This window comes from Ambystoma mexicanum, chromosome 1q (genome assembly GCF_040938575.1).
Source record: "Ambystoma mexicanum isolate Mex_15411 chromosome 1q, UKY_AmexF1_1, whole genome shotgun sequence".
Lineage (NCBI taxonomy): Eukaryota > Metazoa > Chordata > Amphibia > Caudata > Ambystomatidae > Ambystoma > Ambystoma mexicanum.
Genome location: NC_090922.1, coordinates 1,023,197,409 through 1,023,223,554, shown reverse-complemented (window position 1 = coordinate 1,023,223,554; position 26,146 = coordinate 1,023,197,409). Strand labels below are relative to the sequence as shown.

General features: G+C 46.0%; 1 protein-coding gene across 1 annotated transcript in view; it reads right to left on the bottom strand.

Annotated features, from left to right (window-relative positions):
* The window catches only part of DDAH1 (dimethylarginine dimethylaminohydrolase 1), an 848,052-nt gene that overhangs the window by 23,013 nt on the left and 798,893 nt on the right, over positions 1 to 26,146 (bottom strand). The window lies entirely within an intron of this gene.

Genomic DNA, 26,146 nt, shown 5'->3' with positions numbered 1-26,146 from the left:
GCCAGGACGGGGAAGCTCACCCCACCAGCTTTTTGGAGTTTGCATCTAGGCACGATGAGGCTGTGAGTTTGGGCTGCTCTGGTAGGTCGAGTGGAGGTGTGGCGTGAGAAGCGAGTGGACAGGTAAGGTGGGGCGTTGTTGTTCAGACATTTGTGAGTCCAAGCTAGGGTTTTCAGGGCAATTCTCTGTTTTACCGGGAGCCAGCGTAAATCCAATCTGACGGAGGAGATATGAGAGCGTCTCGGGATGTTTAAGGCTGCCCTTAAGGCATTAGTTTGTACAGTTTGCAATTTATTAAGGTTAGACTGACTGGTCCCTAGGTAGAGAGCACTACAGTAGTCGATTTTGGCCATAACAAGAGTTCTGGCGAGTGTGATACAGTTGATGGAGTTTAGGAAGGGTATACAGGCAGTGATAAGTTTGCAGGTATAGGCCGAAGCTGACCTAACTGCATTTATTTGTCTGTTCAGAGAAAGCGAGGAGTCAAGATAGACCCTTAGCGACTTAGTATCTTTGGAGACTTTAATGTCATTGCCGTCAATAATGAAGGACTTGTAGGATTGGTCTAGTTTGTTGAGCCGATGATTTGATCCTAAAAATAAGAGCTCAGTCTTATCATCGTTAAGGCAGAGTTCGTGCTGTGCCATCCAGGCCTGGATGACCGAGTAAACATCGTTAAGGGCTTTGGTGTCAGCTGTGTAGTCTCCTGTGATAGGGATGAGTATCTGGGTGTCGTCCGCGTAGTTAGTGTAGGAGACACCCAGATAGTCAAGCACATCGAAGAGGGGCTTGGTGAATACGTTATACAATGTAGGGGATACACACGAGCCTTGAGGAACGCCACAGTGAATGGGGGAGGGATCCGCTGAGAAGACCCTCATGGATCTATTGCTCAGGAATGAGTGGATCCAGGCATTGGCCGAGTCGGAGAAGTGGGCTGCGGATTTGAGATGCTGGCAGAGTATTTGGTGGTTGACCAGATCAAAAGCCGCAGAGAGGTCGAGGAGAAGGAGAAGAGCTAGCTTCCCATTGTCCTTCAGTGACTCCATCTGAGTTTTCAAGTCGATCAGAGCTGACTCCGTGCCATGTTTAGGGCGAAACCCTGATTGTCTTAAGCCCAGGAGATTGTTTAGTTCGATGTAATCCTGAATCTGCAGGTAGGCTGCGCAGTCCAGGATCTTGAGCAGGAATGGGACCGTAGTGATAGGTCTGAAGTTAGTTGGGATATTAGGGTCAAGGGAGGGTTTTTTGAGGAGTGGGATAACCCATGCATCCTTTAAGTTGTCGGGGACAATACAATACATTTCTTAGAGCATGTGATGACGTGCACTACGGTGTGATGGGCCACTTTGGGGAGGGGGCAGGTCAGCAGCTGGCAGCCTACAATTAAGATCTTTAGGTCCTGCATCACCGTTTGGGGCAGGAGCAAACACTTGTCCTTGCAGGTTACAGAGATGTCACACCATTCTGTTTGAGCCTTTATTCGCGATCTGTTGTTGGAAGGATAGATTGCTATCCACAATGAAGCCGAGGGATTTTGCTGAGTCGGTGAGTTGAGGCTCAAACCCATCCAAGTGCATTTCGTCATGCCACCTTTGAGTGGGCTCCTGCTTGGAGGGGAGGCTCAGGATTACAACTTCAGTCTTGGCATAATATGTGTTTTAAGATAGCTCTTCATTTTAAACTCTTCCTTTTTGTGCAGTTTTGGTCAAATTTGACCAAATGCATACTTATATATATTTATATAGCTATGTGGGGTTAGGGGACTAGGGGAGTGGCGGGGCAGGGTGGGAGCATGGAGCAACATCCCTTTTTTTAAAAGAAAAATGGATCAAATTCCTGATGACCAATACTTCATAAAGGGCAGACTTTAAAATGAAGGCTATGAATACAAGAAGAACAACGTATTGGTAGGGTTAATCTTTAAGTAGGCACTTCACATCCACATTTGATTGGTTTCAGGGCATACTTAAAGGCAATCAATATCAATACCTTGACCTTTAGATACAATTGTGTCTCATCCGCATACTGGTGTATTGTGATGTTGGGGTCATCTAGGAGTAAGCCCAGTGGTCAGTGGTTCCATATAGATGTTAAAGATGACCGGGGACAGAATGGAACCGTAGGAACTCCACAGGTCACAGGGAATTGCATTACGTACATAAAAGCTTAAGCAGATGCGATTATGCTACTAGCTATGGACAGCCATGCATGAAGAACAGTCACAGGCACTTAAAACAGGTAATGCCCTTGAATCAATCACTTTCATCAAGACTGATGTGACACATTTGTTTCTTTGCCCATTCTTCTTAGCACTGAGATTAAACTGTTGAACATGTATACTGAGATAAGGCAAAATGTGGCATATGAAGTCAACTATGAGTTAATGTTTGTGCCTGCTCACGTCCTGAAAGCTCACTTTATATGCCATGAACTCAAGTTTCTTATAGATCACTATTACCTTGTATGCATAAATGTTGGGCACATTCATATTATAGATGGTTCCTGGAGAAAAAAAGATTCAATTACAACTATGTGGAACGAGTGTGCCAATTGATGGCTGGATCATTTCACCAGACCCTGTGCAGTCGTCCAGCTATCCATGTCCATCCATGGAACAGGGACAGACGAATCAGTCAAAGATCGACACACCAGAATCCTTGGATGGAGAAGGGTATGAAAGAGCACTAGGTGATCGACTGCTACAAATGCCACTGAGAGATCTGGCAGCACCAGCAAACAGGCACGGCCATCATCTAGCACTTGGTACACATCATCCATGAACTAGAGGTGTGCTCTGCCAGCATAGCAGCCGGGTCATCAAGGAGCCAGAAGGTTGTTTTCAAATACCGTTTTGAAGTGCGCAGACATCACCTTTTCGAAAAACATGTCCATAAAAAGGTAAAGCAGTGACAGACTAATGGTTTTCCATGAACTCCTGGCATAGTGAAGACATATTTAAAAGGAGAACATATGGTCAGTTTTCAAACTATTAGGAACACTCCCATGAACACAGAAGTCTATACAAATAATTGCCACAGTAGGGAGAATAAGACAACATCCTTGAGCATTGTGCCAGGGATATAAACCCTGGCAAAGCCAGTATGCTTCATCTTAGCTGTCAGCAAAGACAGGCCTGGGACAGGCACAAGAGAAAGAAGTCAATACAAGAGAATGCCGTTTAGAAGGGGTTTAACAATCAGATGGAAAGCAATAAACTGATTGACATGTATGGGAAAATTCTATAAGGTGACTGGGCATGTAAGAAGTTTTGATGGGTATTACAAGAGGCGAGAGCACTATTGACTGTTTTCAGGCTGCAGGAATTAGGAATTGTAGTATAAGCCAGTAGCAAAAATGTTCTTCCCGTACAAAGCATGTTGAGGTTTTAAGTATCAGCTGATAGGTGATTCATCTATTTCCTCTTATCTAATCCATTTCCTGGAAAATTGACTTTGCAAGTTAAGGGCAAGCCATAGTGAAACAGCCTTCTCTGCAGAGCAAAGGTTTTTCAGGAAGCTACCACACGTAACTGATACATCTCCTTTACCCCAAGGGAGGGAAACTTGTTCAAGAACCTCTCCCATCAGGAATTGGAGGAGATAGATATAAAACGCCATTGATGAACAGATTTCTTTTTAAATTAGTCTAACCGGTCTGTGCAGTTTTTTTGAGGTATTGTATTTACATTGCAAAAGATTTAATCAACCGGTGATGTCCTGATGGTAAGGTCTAAAGGTGGGTAACACTGAAAAATACTAGTATGAGTTTGATTTAGCAGCACCAGCCCGCTATTGACCAACTACAAACAAAAATTCTTCCAGACGGTACATGAGTACAGGTAGACTTGCCACAATGCAATTTAAAATCACCACGAAGAAGTGTAGTAGGCACATCCCATCTTGCACTCAGTATAAATAGGTATGGCTGGGGAGCAATTCGACCATCTGCACAAGGAGTGTGTGCTCGTCTGTTTTTAAAAAAGAAATTGGTAATAACTGGAATGATGGGAGGTCAACCTCCAAAGATGTGTGGGGCTAATCTGCACACATTTTCCTATGCTCGCTGCACAACAAACATAGTCAAGAGTATTCCAGGGGGACACAACCTACAGGTGCAGTCCTCCCTGTCACATTTAGCTGGAATGTGACAGCCACAAGTACATAAAAGCAGGTCAGGAAGGGGGAAGGCAACACATTCCTCCAGCCATGGCCAGCCTAATAAAAATATCAAAGGCTCCATGGATCCGCCCTGCTCTATTGTAGTTTTGCGTGGTGGCAGCACATACTGATGAGTTAATTGAAGCAGTCCTGCAAAGGGGCTTGTTCACAGAACACAAGGGACAAGAAACTAAACACCTCTTTGAGATGCAATGTGTCAACTTGAATCTAGCTCCCACCACTCTGTAAGAAGGGCTGTGAATGACATGTCTGGGACAACTGTTTACAGTAGGCAACGCCTGCAGGGAGACCCATTTTCAGAAGAAAGAAGTATGTGAATTGATGGAGACAAAGTCTTTTCTCGAAACAAACTTCAAGAGAGACCTGCACTTTGATCAAGAGTCACAGAGAGCCTAATTAACCAGAGACACTCTGATCCACAACAGACAAGAAGATGGGTGGGACTTAGTAGCGCATGTTGTCACCCCCTACCTTTCCCATTGAAAAGCACTCTGGTTATGACCTCTCGCATAACACAAGATTGTTGGTGGGGACACAGGATTGGTTCCTTAAGGTAGGCTTAGCCTGCACCAATCACGGGGGCCCATTTGGCTTTAAAAGAGGGTTGAGCCTCTCTTTTGGCAGATCATATGACGACTTAGAAAGGAGTAAGAAGGACTCATTTGGTCCCTGGCTAAAGGTACAGTCTGCCTCACAGCTTCCGCCAGTGAAGATCCCTCCCCTAAACATCTTTGAAGGAACAGAAGGAGATACTGGACTCAGAGGACCCATCCAGCAACTGCAGAACCCATACCCAGCCAGCACGCTGCGTGCCCTGCTACGTTCTGCCAGTAATCTTCCTAGGTAGGAAGTGCCAGAGAGTCTCTGAACAAAGGACAAGGTCGATACCTGCAAACACTCTCCTCAGCTTTGGGCCGTCTGCCTTAAAGAACAACACAAGCCCTGCGAAGAAGCTTGGAGGAGTGCCACAACAAGCATCAACCAGCGTCCACCTTTTAAGGACATTTTTGAGGTAGTCTACACCTCGAACCACGACTGGCTGCACCACTGACTGTTGTCATGCGGCAGTCACTAAAGCCATCCGAGACACCTCGACCAGCGTTCCAGATCTGCCAACCAGCACAGAGACAAAGATTCTTGACCCTGAGCCACCATGTGTAGGCCAGCCTGCAGCCGTATGTCAGCCTTGCTTGCCGAACTGCCTGCCACCCATTACCCACAGCTGTCTCCTGTCTTCAACTTTGTTGCAGGAGCTGCAAAGCGTCCTGGAACTGACTAGATGCTGTTGAGCATAAAGATCATCTCAAGCACCAGGTACATTGTGGTTCTGTCCCCCTGGTCCTTCTCCAAAGGCCGCTAGTGACATTTACAATCCCTTGCTCCCATGCTGCTGAAACCTAATAACTTTGAACAGTTAAGACTGATTGCTTTACCGACTACGCTCCTGTCAGTATCCAGAGTGTATCCCTTTCCTTTCTGAAACTGTCTGTCCTCTGTGTTCATTTACAGTGTGGGTTGTATTTTGTGGTGTGCTAGAACTGTCTGTAGTAATAATAATAAAGTAGATATTTTTTATACAACCTTGACTGGACAGTCCCTTTTATCATTGTAATGTTTGTATATTTGCTGTCTTGCAACTAACCAACGATCCACAAGCTTGCAGAGATAAGCTTGCCGTTCCGGCCACGTTACCAAAATTGGAAAAGGAGGTTTATAATTGACTTATGTTTCCAATCTGTTCGGATCCCTTCTGGTGTACTAGAGGTGTGGGGCTGATTCATGGTTTCTAAACTGATATTCATCCCTGTACCAGCGGTGCCCCGGAAGTTGATTCGTCACAATGGCCTCGAACGTGAACGTGGCTGGTCTACCTAGTGTGATGGAGTTTGACAAATCACATATATGTTAAGAGATTAAGCAGCTGACATGGAGATTGTCACACCCTGCATATTCTTGAGTTTGACCTAGAGGGAAAGTCACATTTTGAAAAACTGAAAGAGTCGAATGCGGGATTTCTAATCTGTGCAGAGTTGACAAACAAGGACGTGTGATCCGTTATTCAACCCCCCTAGCTTCTTTAGGATAAGGAAACTGCACTTTCGCGCAGTGGTCCACAAACTACATCCCTCCGGATTTCTTGGACTACAACTCCTCACCATTGACTATGCTTGCTAGGGTTGATGGGCGATGAAGTCCAGAACATATGGAGAACTAAGAGTTGCAGACCTCTACTTAAACCACATTCATACAATCAAAGGGTTAAGCTTAGCTGTACACATTGGGGTACGTTTTAGAAGATAAAAGGAAAGTTTAAAATGGAGGGGCCCCGCATTGAAAACTCCTCATCAGGCCCCATTGGTACTAAACAGTGGCAGCCCCTTATCCTGATTGGGTATCAAGGCAGCGCTCTGTGAGGCATACGATGGCCTCGTCGTTCTTTTATAATATGTTCTTTTATAAGTAAAGTGATAGATGAGCTAGGTGTACAGGCTGCGTCATGTTTTTAAAGGTAACTGACACAACTGGGGCACATGGAATTGGGCAATGTGGTGCGCGCGTGTTTAAATTAGGCATGGAACCATTATCATACTATGAATGCATGCTTCTAAAACCACTGCTCACTGTCAAGGACATTGATTTGACAGACGTTAACAACCTGTTCAACGATGCTGTTTTGTTTATGTTGTGTAAAAATATCAATTTTCTCTCCGACGCCTGACGACGAGCATTAAAATGAAGGCTGTCTGTGTGTGCTGCTTCAACGGAGGCATTCGGCCAAGCATGGACTTTCTGAAGTTGTACCATTGTATGTGAGACTAAGACATTATAAACCTAGGGGACTTAGGGTGCATGGCAGGCTCAGGGAGTGACTAATGAAGATGTGCACAAGGAGCGGCAAAGGCAGGCGCTTGGCACGCCCTTGAAGAATGGGTCATGCTAGTGGCATTAGTCATTAGGTTTGTGTGGAAACCACACTGGACATTACCCGCCCAATTCTTTCATGTTTTGGAATGTGCAAGGATACCCCCTTCCTTCTCACCAATACAAGTGCAGCCTCCTTCACAAATGAATGTGCACATCTGGAGTGCGGATGTTCAGATGCCCTCAGCAGTCAAGTGCACAACTTTGCAAAACAGGAAGGAAAAGAGGTGTTTCTGTGCATTTCAAAAGTGCAGCCTGCTTTAAAAAAGTGGGATGAACTTTGTAACACGCAGAAAACAAAATCCCTCCCTGCAGCTGTAAGGAACAAGCTGAGAGGGCGACACAACGCAATAGAGGATTTTCTGATCCTAGATGGACTGTACAACCACTGTCTGAATGACTGCTACCCTGCTGACATCCAACAGCGACAGAAAACCCACGTCTTTGTTTCTTGACATTCCTCAATGTCTGGACCTTAAACATCCCATCATTGCGTAGTGTGTTCCCAGCCCCCACAAAGCGGCTGACAGCCTATCATCCAAAAGCTCAAGGAGCGTGCTTCGGGCACTAGCACATGTAAGGGGGCTGCCCAGCAGAGAGCCCCCGAGACACGTGCAGACGCCCAGGGAACCTGGGCATTTCTTAAACTCACAAGAGTCTACACAACCCTTTCCCTACACTGTTTTTGCCCTATTTGCCTGTGTTCTTCTATGTGGGCATTCATTATTGGTGCCTTTTCAATTCTAGTGGAAATATCTAGATTTTTTCTACAACCAAAATGACAGACTCCCCAAAGTTGCGCCCACCTGTGAGAGTTTTCACATGTAGACCAGGCACGGCTTAAACATGGTGACTTGCTTCAATGAAGATTTGGAGCAGGAAGCCCCCTTTTAAATTGGGGTCCTCATAAAAAGAATATGCACATGTACAATAGATGCAATCCAGTACGTTGCATGGACACGATTTTCCCAAAAATATTAAGCCCACAAAAAAATCACCTATAAGGGTGCATTTAAAATACTAACTTGATAATACTGTCTCTTATGAACATGAGGGCATGCTATATGTCGAGGCTCCTATATATTCGTAATAGTTTAATAGTTTAAGGGAACAGTCACTATGCTGTGCCAACAGAGGTGCATGAGAAAGTGCGCACACTGCCATTAATTCGGGTTTTCAACAATTGTTTTAAGTAACTTACACCATAAGGTGCTTAGACGGGGCAAGTTTAAATGTAGGGTGCAGGTAGGGGATTACCCCCTTAGCAATAACTATTGCACCTCCAGAGAGCTAAATAGTGGCTAATAGTGCTTTCCAAACCACTACATTCTCCCGGGGGTAGGCTGCAAAGATGGAACTCTACTTACCTTGCCTCAGCAAATGGCCATTATTCCCCAAGAGGATCGATTGGAACTCCATCCATCAATTGTACCAATATCCTGCAAAACGAGTGGGGCACCTCATTAAAAGGCCATCCATTCCACTCACTTGGAATTTTCTTCATAGACTCATTTGAATGTTCCTCTGCATCTTTTGACAACTCAGTATGGGAATTTTGAATTTGGTCTGCGCGCGGCTCCTCCAAAGGCAAACATCTCCAGCCCTCACTTGAGACCGTGGGGTGTTTCCCGGACACTCGCTATCCCTGACTATTTAATGTGCACATTCCCCCTCTTGCAAACATCCGGGGCCTATTTCTACAGTCCTGGTACGATGATGGCAATCTGTATCTAACAAAAGTGCAGTATCCGGGACAAGGGCGGAATTGACAACTTGTTTAATCTTGCCATGGTCGTTAGATACAAGGTTCCTGTTGAATAGCCCAACAGAGAGGCCATCATCTTTGGTCCCATAGTGGAAAACTGTAGAACAGCCGTGATAACATTTTCATCTCTACTTGGTATACTATTTGATGATGCACTCACACTAGACCTGTACACAAATCAATGGCAAAAAATTGCTTTTGGGTCATTCAAAAATTGCTTTCTGGTCATTGAAAATACAAAGGATTCTCCCATACAGCAGAGTCCATTCCTATTGGAGCGATAATAAGCTCACTGATTAGTAAAATTCACTGCATAGTGGTCTCCCAAAAGCTGAAAATACAAACTTAGAAAACATTCAAAATTCTGCGCTCTGCTGGCAATTAATTTGAAAGAATTCACCCTTCTATGGCCAGAGTAACTCTTCAAGGGCTGCTCGTCCAACATCGGCTAATGCTCAATGGTTTCAATCAGGCGTTTACATGTTATAACGATGAGGCCCCACACTAACTTAACCCATTATAGGAACAAGCCTGCCATATCCCTTACATTAAGTGGGAGATAATTGATGACAGCATATAAAACTAAATCTTTAAAAAGGTATAGACGTTGAAGGTTCTTGGGTTGGGGAGCTTTAGCATGGAGTCGACCTCCCTTGCATTTCGGACTGTTATCAAGAAACATCAATATGCATTGAATTTACTCCATTAAGCACTTCTATTCCAATGTCCAACATAGTCATACCAATACAATTACACTTTACAAAAACACAGTAAGGCGAGACCAATCTATAGTGAGCAAATAGTTTGAATGGGCTACATAAATGCCACTCACTCGCCCACTCACTCAGCTTCTTTTTTAATAATGTCACCATTCCCCAGGAGGTCGCACAAATGTCCAATCCAGTATTAAGGCCTAATCCAGCCACACATGTGGCCAGTCTCAGTGTCCCCAGGGAATGCTCTTCTGCTTTTCAAACAAGGATTTCTTCCATCGTTTACAAAGACGAAACCAAAGTAAGATTGCAGGCCTCTAGAACGGGCTACCTGGGATACTTGGGAGCTTCTCTGACTGTTCGTCAGCTATATTAATGGTGTAGTCAATGAAGTCCCATTAAAGGGGATGTTAGTGGATATTTGGTGGACAGTTTCCTTCAGCCAATGGTATTGGGGTAAACCAGACATTCTTCAATACTTTGTTCAAGCAAATAGGTGCTTGATAGCATCTCCACGTGTCCTGCTTTGACTAAATTAGTCTTCATAGTAGCAGGGTGTGTGTGGTGCTTTTATCCCCAGTGCAAGTGTCATGTGTCATGCTCAATCTGTGATCTTCTTAAGGTACTCATTCCAGAGGGTGGTAGGTGGAAAGCACGATTTTAAAGCCAGTACCTAAAGGTGATGGATTCCAAGAAAAAGGTGAAACTTATAAAGATATCAGTGAGAGGATTCATTTCTGCTTACCATGGAAATGCACTGTCTGCTAGGTCTAAAAACAAGATTTTGGCCCGCTGAATTCATTCCTGGATGCCAAAAACAACTTCAAAAACCATTGTATCTTGCATTTGTAGACTATGACTATGACTCTGAAACAATCCTTGATGCCTTTAACCAAGAGCTTGTTAGCATCTCTGGGCATCTTGCCCCACTTAAGACCAAAAACAAAAATTGGCAAAACTGGTAAGCAAATGGTTCAACTTGAAATTATTCGTTATGAAAAGGGAGTGCAGGAAATAAGCACGCCAAGAGGATACATCCAACTGCCCTCTGCATGCACTGTCACACAAGGTCAAGACCTAGCACATAGTTTCCCCTGCCCCACTCCCTCTTCTAAGATTACATGAATGCACCAACCCTATAGTTAGTAGAAAATCCTTGCTGAGGGTGATGCCCCAAATCGAGCGACATAATCAAACTATAACAACTTGAGAGACTGTTCACACATTCAAGCTTCAAAACCCCACTCTGAAGGAGGAAAGTGTTCTCCCTCCAGCAGCGCAGATGGCACATGCATTAACATTACAGAGGAAGTGCTGAAAGGCGTAATGCTAATCATCAAACAATCCCTTTACAGGAGCCTATGATACCACTGACCAGACTACTCTCCTTGTCTGCCTACACCACTTCACTGGACTTGAGGACCACATTTAAATTAGTTGACCCTTCCCTACATGATCACACAACAGATGTTAGATCAGGCCAGACCTGTTCTAGATATTATTATTGGCTATTTAACATCTAAACCCCCACCCCGCCCCCCCGGACTGGCACCATGAAGAGAACTATGAATTTCTTCCTGTTCTATGCTGATAACACCCAACGTTTAGTTGAAATAGCACAAGGAAGTGATATGATCAAATTAATATGATCACAAATTGCATTCTGGATATGCAGGCATGGAGGTCCACTAATAGCCTGGGTTTGAATGGGGACGAGATAAAGATTCTGGGCCTCATTACGAGTTGGGCGGTGCGGTGAAATGCAAAGGTATTACTGTATAAAACCTAATTTGCACACTTCAGCATTGAGATGATGGTAAATCCGCCAACGTTCCACCCAATTTTGGTGAAATTATCCTCGTGGAATTACTGCCATGGTAATTCCTCTGAAATACCCCATGGAAACAGGTGTACTCCAAATAAATAGGAACTAACAATGCCACCGCCACTTGTAATCCAGCCATAATACCAGCAGACCAAGTGGTGGTGACCGTAATTCCGTTTGGAGGCATCGCAGAGGATTTACAGCCGAGATACCACCAAATCCTATAATGAGGCCCTCTCTCTCTCACCCTGCCTATGAATTGGCCTATCACCCAGTTTAGGAAATCCCAAAATCCCGATTTACAAAGCTAAGAACCTAGGCACAATTTTTCGGATTCCAATCATCATGCATGCTGTATATAGCCTCCCTTTGCTAACCATGAATCACAAACGAGGACAGGTGCATGTTCTTTTCTTGTCCAAACAGGACTATTGAAAGGGGCTTCACATCAGGCTGCCTAAACAAATGAGAAAAAAGAGTCAACTGCTACGGAACAAAGCCGTGAGGCAGATATTCAGTGGTAAAGATAAATACCACTTTATTATCACAGCCTTAACATCTCTGCATTACATCCCAGTGCAAGACTCTCCACCCAACCGACAAAGCCATTTAGAAAAGGAAGCACTATACTCATAAGAAGCCTCAAATCACCCTCAGCCATAGAGCTAAAACCTAATCTTGCCAAGAAAGTAAACATGGGAACCAAGGTTTTGTCCACTCAAACTGCTTTGCTTAGAAACAGTCTATTGGATTATTTGAAAGACCAGAATAAACATCTTAAAAGGGAAATGCTGCTGTCTGACCTGGGCCTGCACAGCACTCATTAAACTATCAGGTTCACTGACTGGTACTTCAATCTTCTGTGAATGATCCTGTGCAACGTTATCCCCCTTGTGTTAGTCTTTCTTCACTCACGCCCCCCTCCACTGTGCCCAGACTCTGTACCTCTTCACTTAGAGCCCTGAAGTGAATTGAATTATATGTTGACATATAACACAGAAATATAAAGAATTTTGAAATGTCAATAACTGTTTTTTAAACGGTCTATTACCCCCTGCATGTCTGTGTTGTTGCAAACACCCTTTAACTTAAATCACCATATGTTAGGGAATGTTTGCAATTTGTGTATATCTTGGCTTTCATAGTAGTTAGCTTTTATAGTAATTGCTAGAAAATGTAGGCCACATTTTTAGAAATTCATTTTTTGGCTATAATAACTTATCTGTTGTTGAATTGTTGTGAAATAACGCTGATGTCATACCACTAAATGAACACTAGCTATCTCTATCACTACCTGTGGTGTTCCCCGGGGATCTAACCTCTCTCCCTGGCTGTTCAACCAATACCTGGCACTCCTTGCCCACCGCATTGCCACACTCTGCCCCAACTTCCAGTGCTATGCGGATGACACCCAGCTCATCTTCAGGCTACCCTCAGCCACCTCTTCGCCCTCTCAAAACTCTGACTGTCTGTCCGCCATCCAGGAGTAGTGTGCCACCAATGATCTCTGCCTTAATGCTAGTAAGACTGAGATTCCCCTCATCAGCACACCCACTCCCTCCTTTTCTGTTACTCTCTTGCTGGCCTCTCTTGGCCCTCCCCCTGCTCCTACCTGTGAGGCTAAAAACCTCAGGGTCATCTTTGACTCCACACTCTCCTTCTCTCCACACATCTCTGGCCTCTCTAAGAATTCACACTACCAGTTGCACCTCCTCAGAGGTATTCTTCCTTTCCTCTCCTTCCCCCAGAAGCTCACCGTCTCCAGAGCTCTGGTTCTCTCCAGGCTGGACTACTTCAACAGCTTCTTTCTAAATCTACCTGCCTCTTCTCTCCGCCCTCTGCAACTTATCCAAAACAGGACTGCGAGACTTGTCCTCCACCTCAAGCCCAGGGATCATATCTCTCCAGGACTGAAATCTCTGCACTGGCTCCCAGTTGCTGCTAGGATTAAGTTCAAAACCCTATGCATTGTCCACAAGGCCTTCTGGGGCCTGGGGCCTCATTGCCTTCAACTCTCTTCCTAAGTATCTTCTTTCTCGAGCCCTTCGCTCAGCCGCCTCCAACGCCCTCAGGGTCACTCGCTTCTCCAAACAACGAGTTGTTGGTAGATCTCTTTCCTCTGCTGGGGCCTCCCTCTGGAACAGCCTCCCTGCCTCCCTGAAACTCGAGGAGAATCATCTCTGGTTCCGGAGACACCTCAAAACCTTCCTCTTTGCTTCTGCTCTTTCTCCTCCTCTCCCCTGCTGACTTCCTGGCAGAATCTGACACTGCACTGGTTACCTGACCACCTTCTGATCTATGGCCCAGGTCCCCTCCCATGCCGGCTGCACATGTGAACTGCCTTCCTGGCATCCCCCTCACTTGGGGACTGTTTCTGTATCCCTACAATTCCCACTACCAGCACTTGACACCGGTTGTCTGCACCTACCCTTGAACTTACCCTTGCACTTGCCACCTGCTGGCTGTAGTTTTACTTATTGCTATTTATTTATCCAATGTACTGCACTGTTCCCCTCCCCCACACTTTCCCACTTCCCCCTCCCATGCACTTGCACGATCTGAATAACACTTGGCCTAGTAGGATCGTTGTCTGTCTTCCCTCTATTCCCCCTCCCTTGCCTCGTCACGCCTTAAAACACTTCTGTATAGGCGCATTACAAATGCCATATCATATCATATCATAATAGTTTAGGTTTGACATTCATCTACGCTCTTTACCTTACTTCCCTCAAACAGAAAAGCCAGTCCTCACATTAGGCACATGTTCCACCTATTGTGAAAGTGGCTCATGTCTGGACCTAAGGAAATTAACAAATAAAGATATGGGGGCTGATGATCAGCAGCACAGAATGACCCAGGAGGTGAGGGGTAAATCCATCAATGCATTTTCCAACAGCTGGTTTTCATATCTGGTTTTAAGGCTGTTTGATTCAAGATCAGAGGATGGAGTGCCTGGCAGTTGGCTTGCAGCAAAGACATGGGAAGCAGGAGTTATGTACAGATATATGCCTCAGACACTCTTGAACTTGTTTGTAGTGTGGCAGATGTCGGATATGACAGTACACCTAAATGGAAGACACAGCTAAGGTGTATAAGCGAGAGTTGGTTCCTAGAGGTGGAAAGAGATCACTAAATAATCCCAACTGTGGACCAGGAGGAAGACTGTTTCCCTAGCCATGCCACCGGACTTCAAGAAAGCCACCCCCATGCAGCAAGGACAAGTGTTTGGCGCTATGAAGAGGCTCTGCTCATGGATACAGCGGGGTGGAGCATACAATAGACATCAATATGGGTTTCGAGCAACTGCTTGGCTCTGTGAGCTCAATGGAAGCAGCCAAGTGGATGTAAATGAGGACAGGAGTAAAAATGAGGACTACAAGAGGGGAGACAGAGAATTGGTAAAATTCGCCAGAGCAAGCATAGTTGAAATGGAAAATAAAAGCCTGTTTAGGAAGCAGCGAGGAGGTGCAGGAAAGGAAACAGAAGCGGAGAGGAGGTGGAAGAGAGGAGAATGAGCAGAGAGTGGGTGATGAGAAATGAGACCAGGGCAGAGAAACTGCAAAGTTGAAAGGAGGAGAGGAAGCAAAAAGAAGAGGCAGTCAAATGTGGTAGAGGAAAGAAATGGAATGCTAGAAAAAGAGATATAGCTAGATGGCATGGTGAAGTTGTGAGGAGGTGGAGACAGGGGAAGAGGAATAGAAGTAGAAGAAAGATCAACAGGGAGAGAGAGTGAGAGAGTGACAGAGAGAGAGACAGAGGGAGAGACAGAGACAGAGAGAGAGAGAGCTTGAGAGAGATAGAGAAAGAGAGAGAGAGAGAGAGAGAGAGAGAGAGAAGTAGACACAAAGGGGTAAGCCAGACTGGCAATGTGTACAGTAGGGAAATCAAGGGAGATAGAGGAAAGAAGGAGAGCAGTGACTCTGGGAAAGAGTCAAGCACGGGGAAGAACAAGATAGAAATTACCACAGAAAGAAATGAATGCTAGGAGGGAACGACACCTACAGAAGATAAGGTGTAGGCAGAGGAATAGTAAAGTGAAAACCAAGGGGAGCTTTGAGGAGACAAAAACAAAAAGAGGAGGCAACGTGCAGAATGAGATGGTGACTACGGAAAGACATAAAAAGATGTTGAGAAAGGAAAGGATCTATAAACGGAAGATGGCATAACACAATAGAAGGGGAGTAGAACTCCCCAGTGTAAAGGACAGAGTGAGACTAAGAGAAGCAAGGAGAGGCACACAGAGGGAGAGGAAGGTGCAAGAAGCAGAAAAGGACAGAACGGTACTGGGAGGCTATAGAAGGGAAATGTCCCCTCTGTGGGAGGACCAGGAGAGAGAGACGAGCAGCAAGGAAACCAAATGAAAGTTTGGATGTGTAAGGAATTACGATAAATACATATCCAGTGGAGGACACAATGGCAGAAAAATAATCACCCGAGAGGGAAAATGACCCATGACAAATTCTGATTAACAGTACCAATCTTTGCAGTAACAATGTGTTGGGATGACCAGGAGGGTGTGGGGTTTAATCCAAGGCCCGCACCAACAGAACTGAAGGGCACCCTGGGAAAATGACCTGCCAGCATTCAAAAACCTTCACGCTGAAAAAAAGGGCTTCTTTAGCCAGAATATGTGCATGTTTTTTCTGCAGTTGAAATCCAGGGAAAGCTGAAACAAAAATGTAATTCAAGTGCAGATTGGAAAAGCACATCACATTGCTGGCTGAGTAATAAACACAGCATTCTTCACTGAAATGGTCACCCATCAAAGGGTGGTGCACTGTAACAATTCAGACCCACTTTTCAGCAGAAAAATGTACAGCAGATAACTAAAAGTGTATTTTTTAATGACTTAAAGAAACAGCTCTGTACTTTCAGCGCAAAAGCAAAGTGAACCCTGATAAGTAAAAAACACTGTATGTCAAAGAATAAAGCTGATGTTAGAAAATGCCATCTGTGAGTTCCCTTCAGCCAAGGACAATCGGTCGGTCTCTGGGTAGAATTAGCAAATGGCTTCCCCCACCAACAGCCTGGTTTGTGCATCCCAACTGTTTTTATCTGCAATAAAGTGTGGCCTGCCTGAAGGGTGTTGAAAATGAACTTTTCCCCACATTTGCTGTCTCTGAAGGCTTTGCTCTGTGCAGGGTAAATGGCACTAACCAGCGCATGACTGGAATGTGGGGAGGTGCTACAATCAAAGGAAGCTACAACTCTGACAACAATACAAGGAAAGAGAAGCTTTTCATATCGAAATGATGGTCCACTACAGATAAGAGGACAGGATGCCAGATGGTTGCAGGGCCTTGTGACATCACTGGGCAAGCATAGCCCATTATATGCAGTGGGGGATCTCCGCTTGGCCAGTGAACTCCAAGTTTTTATATGACTGGCAGCCTACCAACTTCAAACAACAAAGAGGCTAATAAAAATAAAAAGAAACTCTGGTCACAGGCTGGCCCAGAGTGGCAAATTGCCTGGTAACAGGAGCGCTCCAATGTGCTTAACATGAAGATGTCTTATTCATTTTAAAGGACTGTTATAACTTGTGCATTTTTCTCAGCAACCATAAGTCGTGCTGCCTTTATTTCTGTGTAATTTTTAGATGATTTCCAGGCGATTTTGTTGAAATAAAATTCATTCACCTGCGACTTAGGCAATTCTAATGGCCAGTTAAAAGGTGTTTCTGGCTGATCTGAAAATGTCCCTAATGTAAGAGTTGGTGAACTGGTGGAGGGTAAAATTAGGAATATGGAGAGTAAATTACATGTTCATAACCATTATGCTTTTTGTAGAAACAGCAGAAAACTGCCACACGCTAGTGCAACATAGTGCAGACCCGCCTGTCATTTTATTAAATTCCCATGATTAGCTGAATCAGAATGCATATACATTATGGAATTAACTACTAAAATATGAAGATTTGCCACATTTTTTCCAAAAAGATGACATGGAAACAAAAGGGGATTTCAAATGAGAGTTTCCATTTGTCTGTTCAGACTCCTAAACCAATCCTTAGAGAGTGGCTGGATTGGGGAGGAGAGAGGAGGGTAACTGTCCAATCCTGGATGCAAGAAATCTTGCATAGCCCCATATTGTAATCTTCATGGTGTCATTACTGGTATATAAAGTGGATGCACTAGGAGACAAGGGGGAAGAGCTGCTAAAAAATACCATCTCACAGCCGCAAGGAAGCAATAAAAGGAGATTCTGCTAAAATTGCATTTGGGTGGCATAGTCTATTGCTGGAGAGGCCTAAAAGTTGACTGGGTCCAATGGTGAAGAGCAGGGGACCATCCTGGAGATTGGAGTGACCAGACCGCTGTCCTTTCCTCCCAGAGGCTCCTGAAATGCAGCTGGCTTTCCTGAACTTTAAACAGAGATTTTCAATGTAAGTAGAATTGAGCCCTTTGAAACCAAAAGGTGGGGATTCTGATAGCCTTAAATCCTTTCCTTTTATAGTGGACAGGGAGGGGGTCAACAATTTGTAGATCCTTAGCCTATTTAAATCAAAATATTAGTTAAATTCATTCCACTTGGCAGCACACCACAGGGTGATTTTTGTTAAGATTGTAAATGAACAAAGCTCATTTCCAGTGTGCGCTGAAACCCGTAGACTATAATGTAATTGGGTAATCCTATTTTGCCTGTTAACCCTGACTTCTGTTAGGAAGAGGGGTGCTTTTGTCCCTAAACTAAAACTAAAAAAATGCATCCCCATTTTACCGTCCAACACCACCAACACAGACCTTTCAATGAAGGGGGTCTGAAATCCGAAATTTTCAAATCATCCCAATTTCATTCTGTCCAGCTTCCCAAAACAGGCCTTTAAGTGGAGGGGGGTATGAAAACCACAATTATTAAATCATCCCAATTTTTCTGTCTGACTTCCCCAACGCCCACCAAAGTAGGGGGTCGGGGTCTGAAAAAACAACTGTTAAATCACCCTGTGTTTATTTTAAAGCAAAAGTATGGGTGAAATAATAATTGCCATATACATGTGCACAAATCTGTAAACCTAACTGGTAGCCTTTTAAACGCGCAAGAGAATTGAAATTGCACAGCATTGCACATGTTAACTGATTTGTTCATTGACCAGTATTTCTTGAATTGAAATCCGGATAAAGTAAAGTATTTTGATTTGTGTTTTTCCCAACCAGTTTGTGTGCTTTATTTATGTAACAAGAAGCTTAATTGTGAGCCACAAAGAACGTGGCATGTGCAGTTTGGTGGGATCTCATTCAAATAAATACAAATATATTTCCTGTACACCGGCCTGGTTCTTGGCTCATTGATAGTTCAGGTGGAGGTATCAAAGGGGTATGTGATGAATTGGAGAAAGGGCTGAATAAAGAACTGACATTAAACAGTTTGTTATGTGACACCTTTATCGGGGAGTGAAGGAACTCCCGGTGCTGAGCGTGGCCTCCCAATAGACCGTTACAGAGCAAGCACAAACAAATGAGGGCATACACGTTGATAATTACACCTATCCGGGTTACCTAACCAGTAACACAATCTCAAATTATGAGCTTTCTAAGAGAAAACCTTCTAGAGCCAAGTCCATTATGTTATGTGTTAGGACCTTTGTCTCCAACACCACTGGATACAGCATGAAGGGTATGTTACTAGCCAACATAGAAAGTGTTGCCCCAGCCATATTGTTTGGCTTGACGGATGATTTTGACAGATGTTACCCAGCTTAACACACTTGAGGGGAAAATATGGTGGCTAGTTCTGTGTTTACTGGGGAGGACAGATATCTCAGGGACAGCCCGGTTGTCTTTGAAGCAAGACAACACAGCACAACACAGCTACGAGTCCTGATCCCACTCACTGGTATTAAGCGCATTATAAAAGAACAATTATAATTACTGATATAGGCCATTAGACTAGAACCTGGCCTTGTGTATCTTAGTGCCCGCTTTATGATAAGGAGCGATTCTTGTATTTAAGACACTGCGCTGCTCCCACGTGCGCACTATTGTCCATGCTGGGAGAAGATTTGAAGGGAGACCAGAAGCATGCTCTGCGCCAATTCAGAATGAATAATGAATATTTCTTTGATAATATAGATAGGAAAATCAAGTGGGGTCTTGATCATAATGTGCTTAAGGAAAACCTTACGTCTAAAGTTAAACTGGGACTGGTGCACAAACTAAGATCATGTGATGAAGCTAAAATCTTTAACTGACTGCACTCTCACTATAAATTGCTATCACTAGCCTCAAAGTAATTTACTGATATTCCTGTCCATCAGACATAGAAGAATTGATATGCTCATGCGAATTAACAAGTACCTGTATTATCTGTTCTGGGCTTCAGGCTGAGCTTGTCGCTACTCTGTAGAACATGTTGATTATGTAAAACTCCTCACATTGAAACCATACAACATTTAATTACAAAGTGTGTTAATGTTGAGAACCTTCAGAAGGTATATTTGAGGAAGTTTGTACATAATCCGGAGACCTTTGGCTAAAATGCCTGGTGTGCACTCAGACATCCCTGATTCTTTCTGTAATTAATTATAGTTTTTTATTGCCATTTAGAGAAAACAATACGAACGGGCCATCGCGGGACGGACGGATCGGGAAGCTCCTATCACTTAGCAGCTCAGGGCCATAGTCAGACAGGTTAGTGTCATGTGGTCTTCGACTTACTCCGAGTACAACTTCAGTGTCTGAGTTAAATGTCTGATGAGGCCGGTTATGTGTGTCCATCATTACCCTGCTTTTAGGATTCTGTGGTGCAAAAGACGTTAAGAAATTGTGACCATTCGGATTCCACAGGTTTAGTGTTGCCTTGAATCGCGGCCGTGATTCTTTCCATGAGGGATATCTCTTTGGTAGTCCCTACCCATTCACTCAACGAGGGGAGATGCATTCTCTTCCAATGTCTGGCCCAGCGGGCCCTCACCGCTAGAAGCAAGAAGTGAACCAGTGATAGGAGCTTTATCCATTGTTCATCTCTTTCCTCTAGTCCAAAGAGCACTAAGATGGGATCCAAGGTGAAGGACCTTCTCCCGCATCTCTAATCCATCCCAACACCTCTGACCAGAACACCGGTACCTTCTGGCACGAAGACCACATATGCCAATAGTTGGCTCTCTCCCCACACCCATACCACCAGTGGGGGTCAACCGCCGGGTACATCCTACCGAGGGACACCGGATCGTACTGACATCAGTGTAACAATTTCACGGCATGCATCTTGTATTGGCAGACAATCGAGGTCTTGAAGGCCCTCCCACAGATCCGAGCCCAGAGTACGTCACTCAAGTCCCGGCCCAGGTCGCTCCCCCATTTTGCTCTGAGACTTCCAGTCACCTCCCTCCTGGATTCAAGTAGTGCCCCATAAAGTATTGAGATTAGCCCCCTCATCTCAACACGTGTGTCTAGGATTTTCTTGACCGGAGTGAGGTCTCTCCAGAACAGGGGTTTCAACTTTGCAATCATGAATATCCCCTTCAATCTGAGATAGAGAAGGGGAGACAGACTACCAATACCCAGCACCTTCTCAAGGTCTTGAATACCTATGAATTTGTCGCCCCGTATCAGTTGGCGAATCATAGTGAGCCCTACCTCAAACCAGGCCTGGTTTTGCCCTACCTCTGGGATGGCATCTCTAACCGGTGGCACCCAGATATGACTCATCGGTGAGGGCCAGGGGACAATTTGACCCCTTCTACCCCCTTTCGCTAGGGCCTCCCACATGGTCCTCAGGTAGGGATGTTCCCTAATTCACCTCGTAAGCTTGTTGATGGGGACCCAGAGCCATTCACCAACCGTGACTGGGCTCAGGTGGTGGTTTTCAAGATAGACCCATTGCTTATCCTTGTCTTCTATAACACGGGGAATTAGAGCCCGGAGTTGCGCAGCCCTGTGATAAAATGGTAGATCTGGGAGGCTCACTCCACCCTTTTCCTTTGGGAGGGTGAGTATCTCATAAGCTACCCTGGGTTTTCTGTCCTGCCATATAAATCTCAGAATACAACACTTTGCTTCTTTTAGGTGGTCTTCTGGGGCCCCATTGGGGAGCATTTGGAAGCGGTAAAGTACTCTAGGGAGAAGGTTCAATTTTAAATCGTGTTGAGTCTCCCCATCCCCATCCACGATATCAGTCTTTACCCTATTTCTCAATTTCCATGAATAATATGTTGAACAGTAGGGGGTAGTTAGCCTGGACTATATCTCTGTCCGGTCTTACTATGCTTACCCCCAGATATTGTATCTCTTCTGTTTGGATACGGAGTCCCAGGGATTGCAGTTCCTCCTAGTTCCTGGCTGGATCTGGGGCGAAGGGGAAAGATGACGGATTTACCCATATTTACCGTAAAGCCAGAGAAATGACCAAACTTGCCTATTGCCTGGAGGGCTGCCAGGACTGACTGAGCCGGATGTCGCAGGTGCAGAATTATATCATCTGCGTAGAGGCCAATTCTAAAAGTTCTCTCCCCTACCTCGATACCATTCACCTCTTCCGTCCCTCTGAGCTCTTCTGCCAATATTTCCATGGTCATGGCAAAGAGGAGCGGTGACAGGGGGCAACCCTGTCTTGTCCCCCATCGGAGATGGAAGCTACGGGAGAGACGGCCATTAACCGTGACCCTGGCTGTCAGATCTTCATAAAGGGCATGAGTAGCCGTCCGGAGTCCCGCCCTCAAGCCAAATTATTCCAATACCCTATTTAGGAAGCCCCAGTCCACCCGGTCGAAGGCTGTTTCTGCATCTATGGCCACCAGGACCGGGTTACCCCCGCTGGTCGCCGCCTGACACATAAGATGTAGCGTCTAACTCATTGCATCTGCTCCTTGCTTCCCCTTTATAAAGCCAACCTGATCTGAACAGATAAGCCTTTGCATCAGGCCTTCCAGCCTCGTAGTAATTATCCTGGTGAATAGCTTAGCATCGACATTCAGGCGGGAGATGGGCCTATAAAACCGGCAGTCTGTCGGGTCCTTTCCTTCCTTGGAGATTACATTAATCAATGCCTTACCAAATGATGGGGGGGCCCTCCATGTCTCCATAATGTGGGTAAATAGATCCGCCAGGAAGCCTGCCAAAAGTCCGGAGAAGGCCTTATAGAAACCTGGTGTAAACCCATCTTCCCCGGGGCCTTTCCTATTTTCAGGCCCGTTATTGCTACAAGGACCTCCTTAGTTGTGATCGGGGTGTCCAACTCTAAAACCTCTCCACTGCTGAGTGTAGGCATGGTTACCCTTTCCAAGTAGGATTCCATCTCTTCTCCCTCTGGTTGTCCCTTCTCCCCATATAGGGTTTCATAATAATTGGCAAATTCCCCTGCTACCGCCTCCGGTTTCTACTCCATCCCGCCTCCCTTCCCTAATACCTTATCAACCCACCTATTAGCCCTTTGGCTGCAGAGCCTGGCCGCCAGCATTGCATCCGCCTTATCTCCTTTCTCGTAGTATCGCTGTCTCAGGTAGTGGAGGCCGGAGACTTCCTTCCCCATCTCCAACTCTTTTAGTTCGTGTTGTTTGGTTCTAGCTATTTCTCTGTCCCTTTTCCCCTTTTCTTCCCCATTTCCTTCTGTCCTCTCCAGGTGGCGTATCACCCCACTTAATTTCTGGGCCATAAGGGTCCTAATTCTTTTCTTTGCCGCCCCTTCTCATTTCAGGATGCCCCGCCAGGTTGCTTTAGATGCGTCCCCCACCACCCCCATCTCCACCTCCCCTGTGTCGTTGTGGGCGAAGTATTCCTTAATGGCCTCTCCCATCTCCTCCTTAAAAACCCCATCTTTCAAAAGTAGTCATTGCAGCGCCTGAGGGACTCCCTAGATTTTAACCCTGAGATAGAAATGTCCACCTCCAGTAGGTCATGAGTAGACCAGCTAACAGGGCGGATCTCAGATTTGTGTACTCTAGAGGTCTGATGGTACTCCATAAAGAGGTAATCTATTCTGGTGTTAGAACCGTGAGCTGCAGAGTGGAAGGTGTATCCACGTGTTATCAGGTGGGTATCCCTCCAGATGTCCACCAACCCCTGATCCCACATGAAGTCAGAGAAATCTTGTTTCGCCTCCCCTCCCTACCACCCGGGGGGGTGGGCTCCCCACTATGGTCCAATCCCCTGTCGGCCCACATATTAAAGTCCCCGCCCCCCAACACCAGGAGCCCCTCCACCCTGTCTAGGATCTCCCTCAGTTCCTCCTTCAAAAATTGCATCTGGCCTGTGTTGGGGCAGTACAGTGACGGCAGGGTTATCCTGCTATTGACTAGGTTCCCAGAAACCACCAGTGCCCTTCCATCCATTCTGCCCCATACTGAGAGCTCACAGAGCCTATGTTTTCTATATTTTTCCGACCCCCCCCTTCTTAGTGGGGCCAGATGCCCAGACCGACTGGCCTATGTGGGGGCCCGGGATACGCCTCTCCTCCCCGCCACCAGTCTGGGTTCTTGGACGAAGAGGACACCCAGGTCCGCTTTTCTAATCTCTCTACCCAACAAGGAAAGTTTTGTGGGTGAATTAAGGCTCTTCACATTCAGAGTCCCTACCCCGAGTTTTTCGACCCGGCCATCTTTCCGAGAGGTAGCCATCAAGAGGCACCTGGTTACTCATGCCACCTCCCACCTTGGTATGCCCCTTCTCATTCTGCTTTATTCCTGGTCTATGCAGCTTCCCTTTCAGGCTCTCCATTTCCTCTCCTCCCTCCCCCCTCACCGCCCTTCCCCATTCGAGACACCTGTCAAAGGGCAGACAACTGCCGGTCGTAAAGTGGTGGTCCTCCATTATTCTCACTAGCCTCATCTTTCCCCCGGCAGGGGTCGAACTTTACACATCATAACTGGGTGAAACCTTGTGTCGTCATATAGGTTTTCCTTAATCCATTCCTCCTTCACTTGTCAGAGTGTTCAGTTTCTTGAACTTCCTCTTCATCTTTTTTTTGATGGCCCAGGGGCCTTCTGGAGCTCTGGAAGGATCGGGGTGCAGGGCGTCTCCCCCCCCCACCTGGAAGGGCCCCCTCCCCTTTGAAGACCTAGAGCACCTGGAGGGCTTCCTTTCCGCTCGTCACCCGGTAGTCCACTCGGTTTCTCTCGAACGACAGTGCAAAAGGGTACGACCACCTGTATCTAATCTCTTGCCCAGTGAGACACTGTGTGAGGGGGCGACAGTCCCTACGACAGGCAAGTGTCAGGGTCGAGAGGTCTTGGAAAACCCTGATTGTGTCTCCCTCAAAGTTGAAGATCTCCAGTCTCTTCGCCTTCTCCAGTTCCTTCATCTTTTCTTTATAGCGGAGGAAGCGCACCACTATAGATTTCGGGCCTCCTCCTCCACCTCCTCCAACTCTATGGGCCATCTCCAGGTGGACCTATTTGCCTCCCTCTAGGGTGAACAATTGGTTGATCAGCCCCTTGACTTTCCGTCCAACGTTTGCGCCGTTTGACCTTTCTGCTGTGTTACCCCAAGGATACAGAGGTTGTTATGATGTTCTCGATTTTCAAGATCGTCCATCTTTCGCAACATGTCCTCTCTCATTTCGAGGTCGGTCTGACTCGCCTCATATTTCATGTGCAGGAGGTACTTCTGCAGGTGGTTGTTTTCCATTCCTTCCATTTTTCACTTCGAGCGTGTCCACTCCCCCCGTAAAATCAAATATTGAAGCTTGTATAATTTCTTGGAGAATATCCTTAAGGTCTTCCCTTGTAAATGCGGGGATTGAGGGGCCGCCTCCCGCCGACATATTGACTGTATGCGCCTGGTGTGGCACTATATGTACTTGGGGTGCCATCCTGAATCGTTCCAGTGATCGAAGTGCCAGGGTGGGTATGCGACGTGCTGAGGGGGCTGTGGGTGACTGCGCCATATTCACAGTTTAAAGTTCCCCCTTTGCCCTGAGAATAGGTCTAAGATGTGCTGCCCTCAATCAGGAGTTCGCTCTCCTCCTTTGTGCCGTTTTCCTGATGCAGGGATATCTGAGGGGCCCAACCAGATTCCTCCAAGGGGACCGCACCTCTATTAGCCAGGGCGCTCCTGGGGTAAATATTGGAGTTGGGCCTTGTACCCCTGTAGGGTGGTCCTGTGACCTCCCGGTTATGGGGTGGCCCTTCACTTCTTTCTGCCTCGCCTCTTACGTATGGCAATGTCTCTCAGGGGTTGCGTTAGGCGGATTATGCAGTCCGCTGGCCGGACTTTCTCAGTACATGAGGTCTAAGAGGTGGCGACCTCTGATAATGGGGACACCAGGGTGTTAGGTCAGATCCTTTCCTCCAAGTGCTGTGCCTTCCACATGAGTCAGAGTAGGGTCGTTGTCTCTCAGGGGCTGCGTTAGGCAGATTATGCAGTCCATTGGCTGAACTTTCTTAGTACATGAGGTCTCTGAAGTGGCGACCTCTGATAACGGGGACACCAGGGCGTCAGGTCAGTTCCTTTCCTCCCAGTGCTATGCCATCCACATGAGTCAGAGTCGGGTCCTATTTCAGAGCGTGCTAGATGTAGTGGATGGGCCTATGGTGTCTTTTTTGCATCTTGGGCTAAAGTTATATCTCTGTGCGTGGGTGCTCAGCGGCGTAGTCCTGGTAGTGCAGAAGCTGCTGTGTTTCTGTGGCGTGCTTGCAATGTTTTCCTTGTGGCGTCTGCATCTGGCCTACCTGGAACTGTCAGGGCTTCAGCGGGCCGTGCACCCCGGAGTGCTCTTCAGATGTTACCACTTACGTTTGAGTGGGACCATGTGCTATGAGGCTCTTCAGATGCTGTTTCTGTGGTCCCAAGCAGTTCTCCCTCCTGCA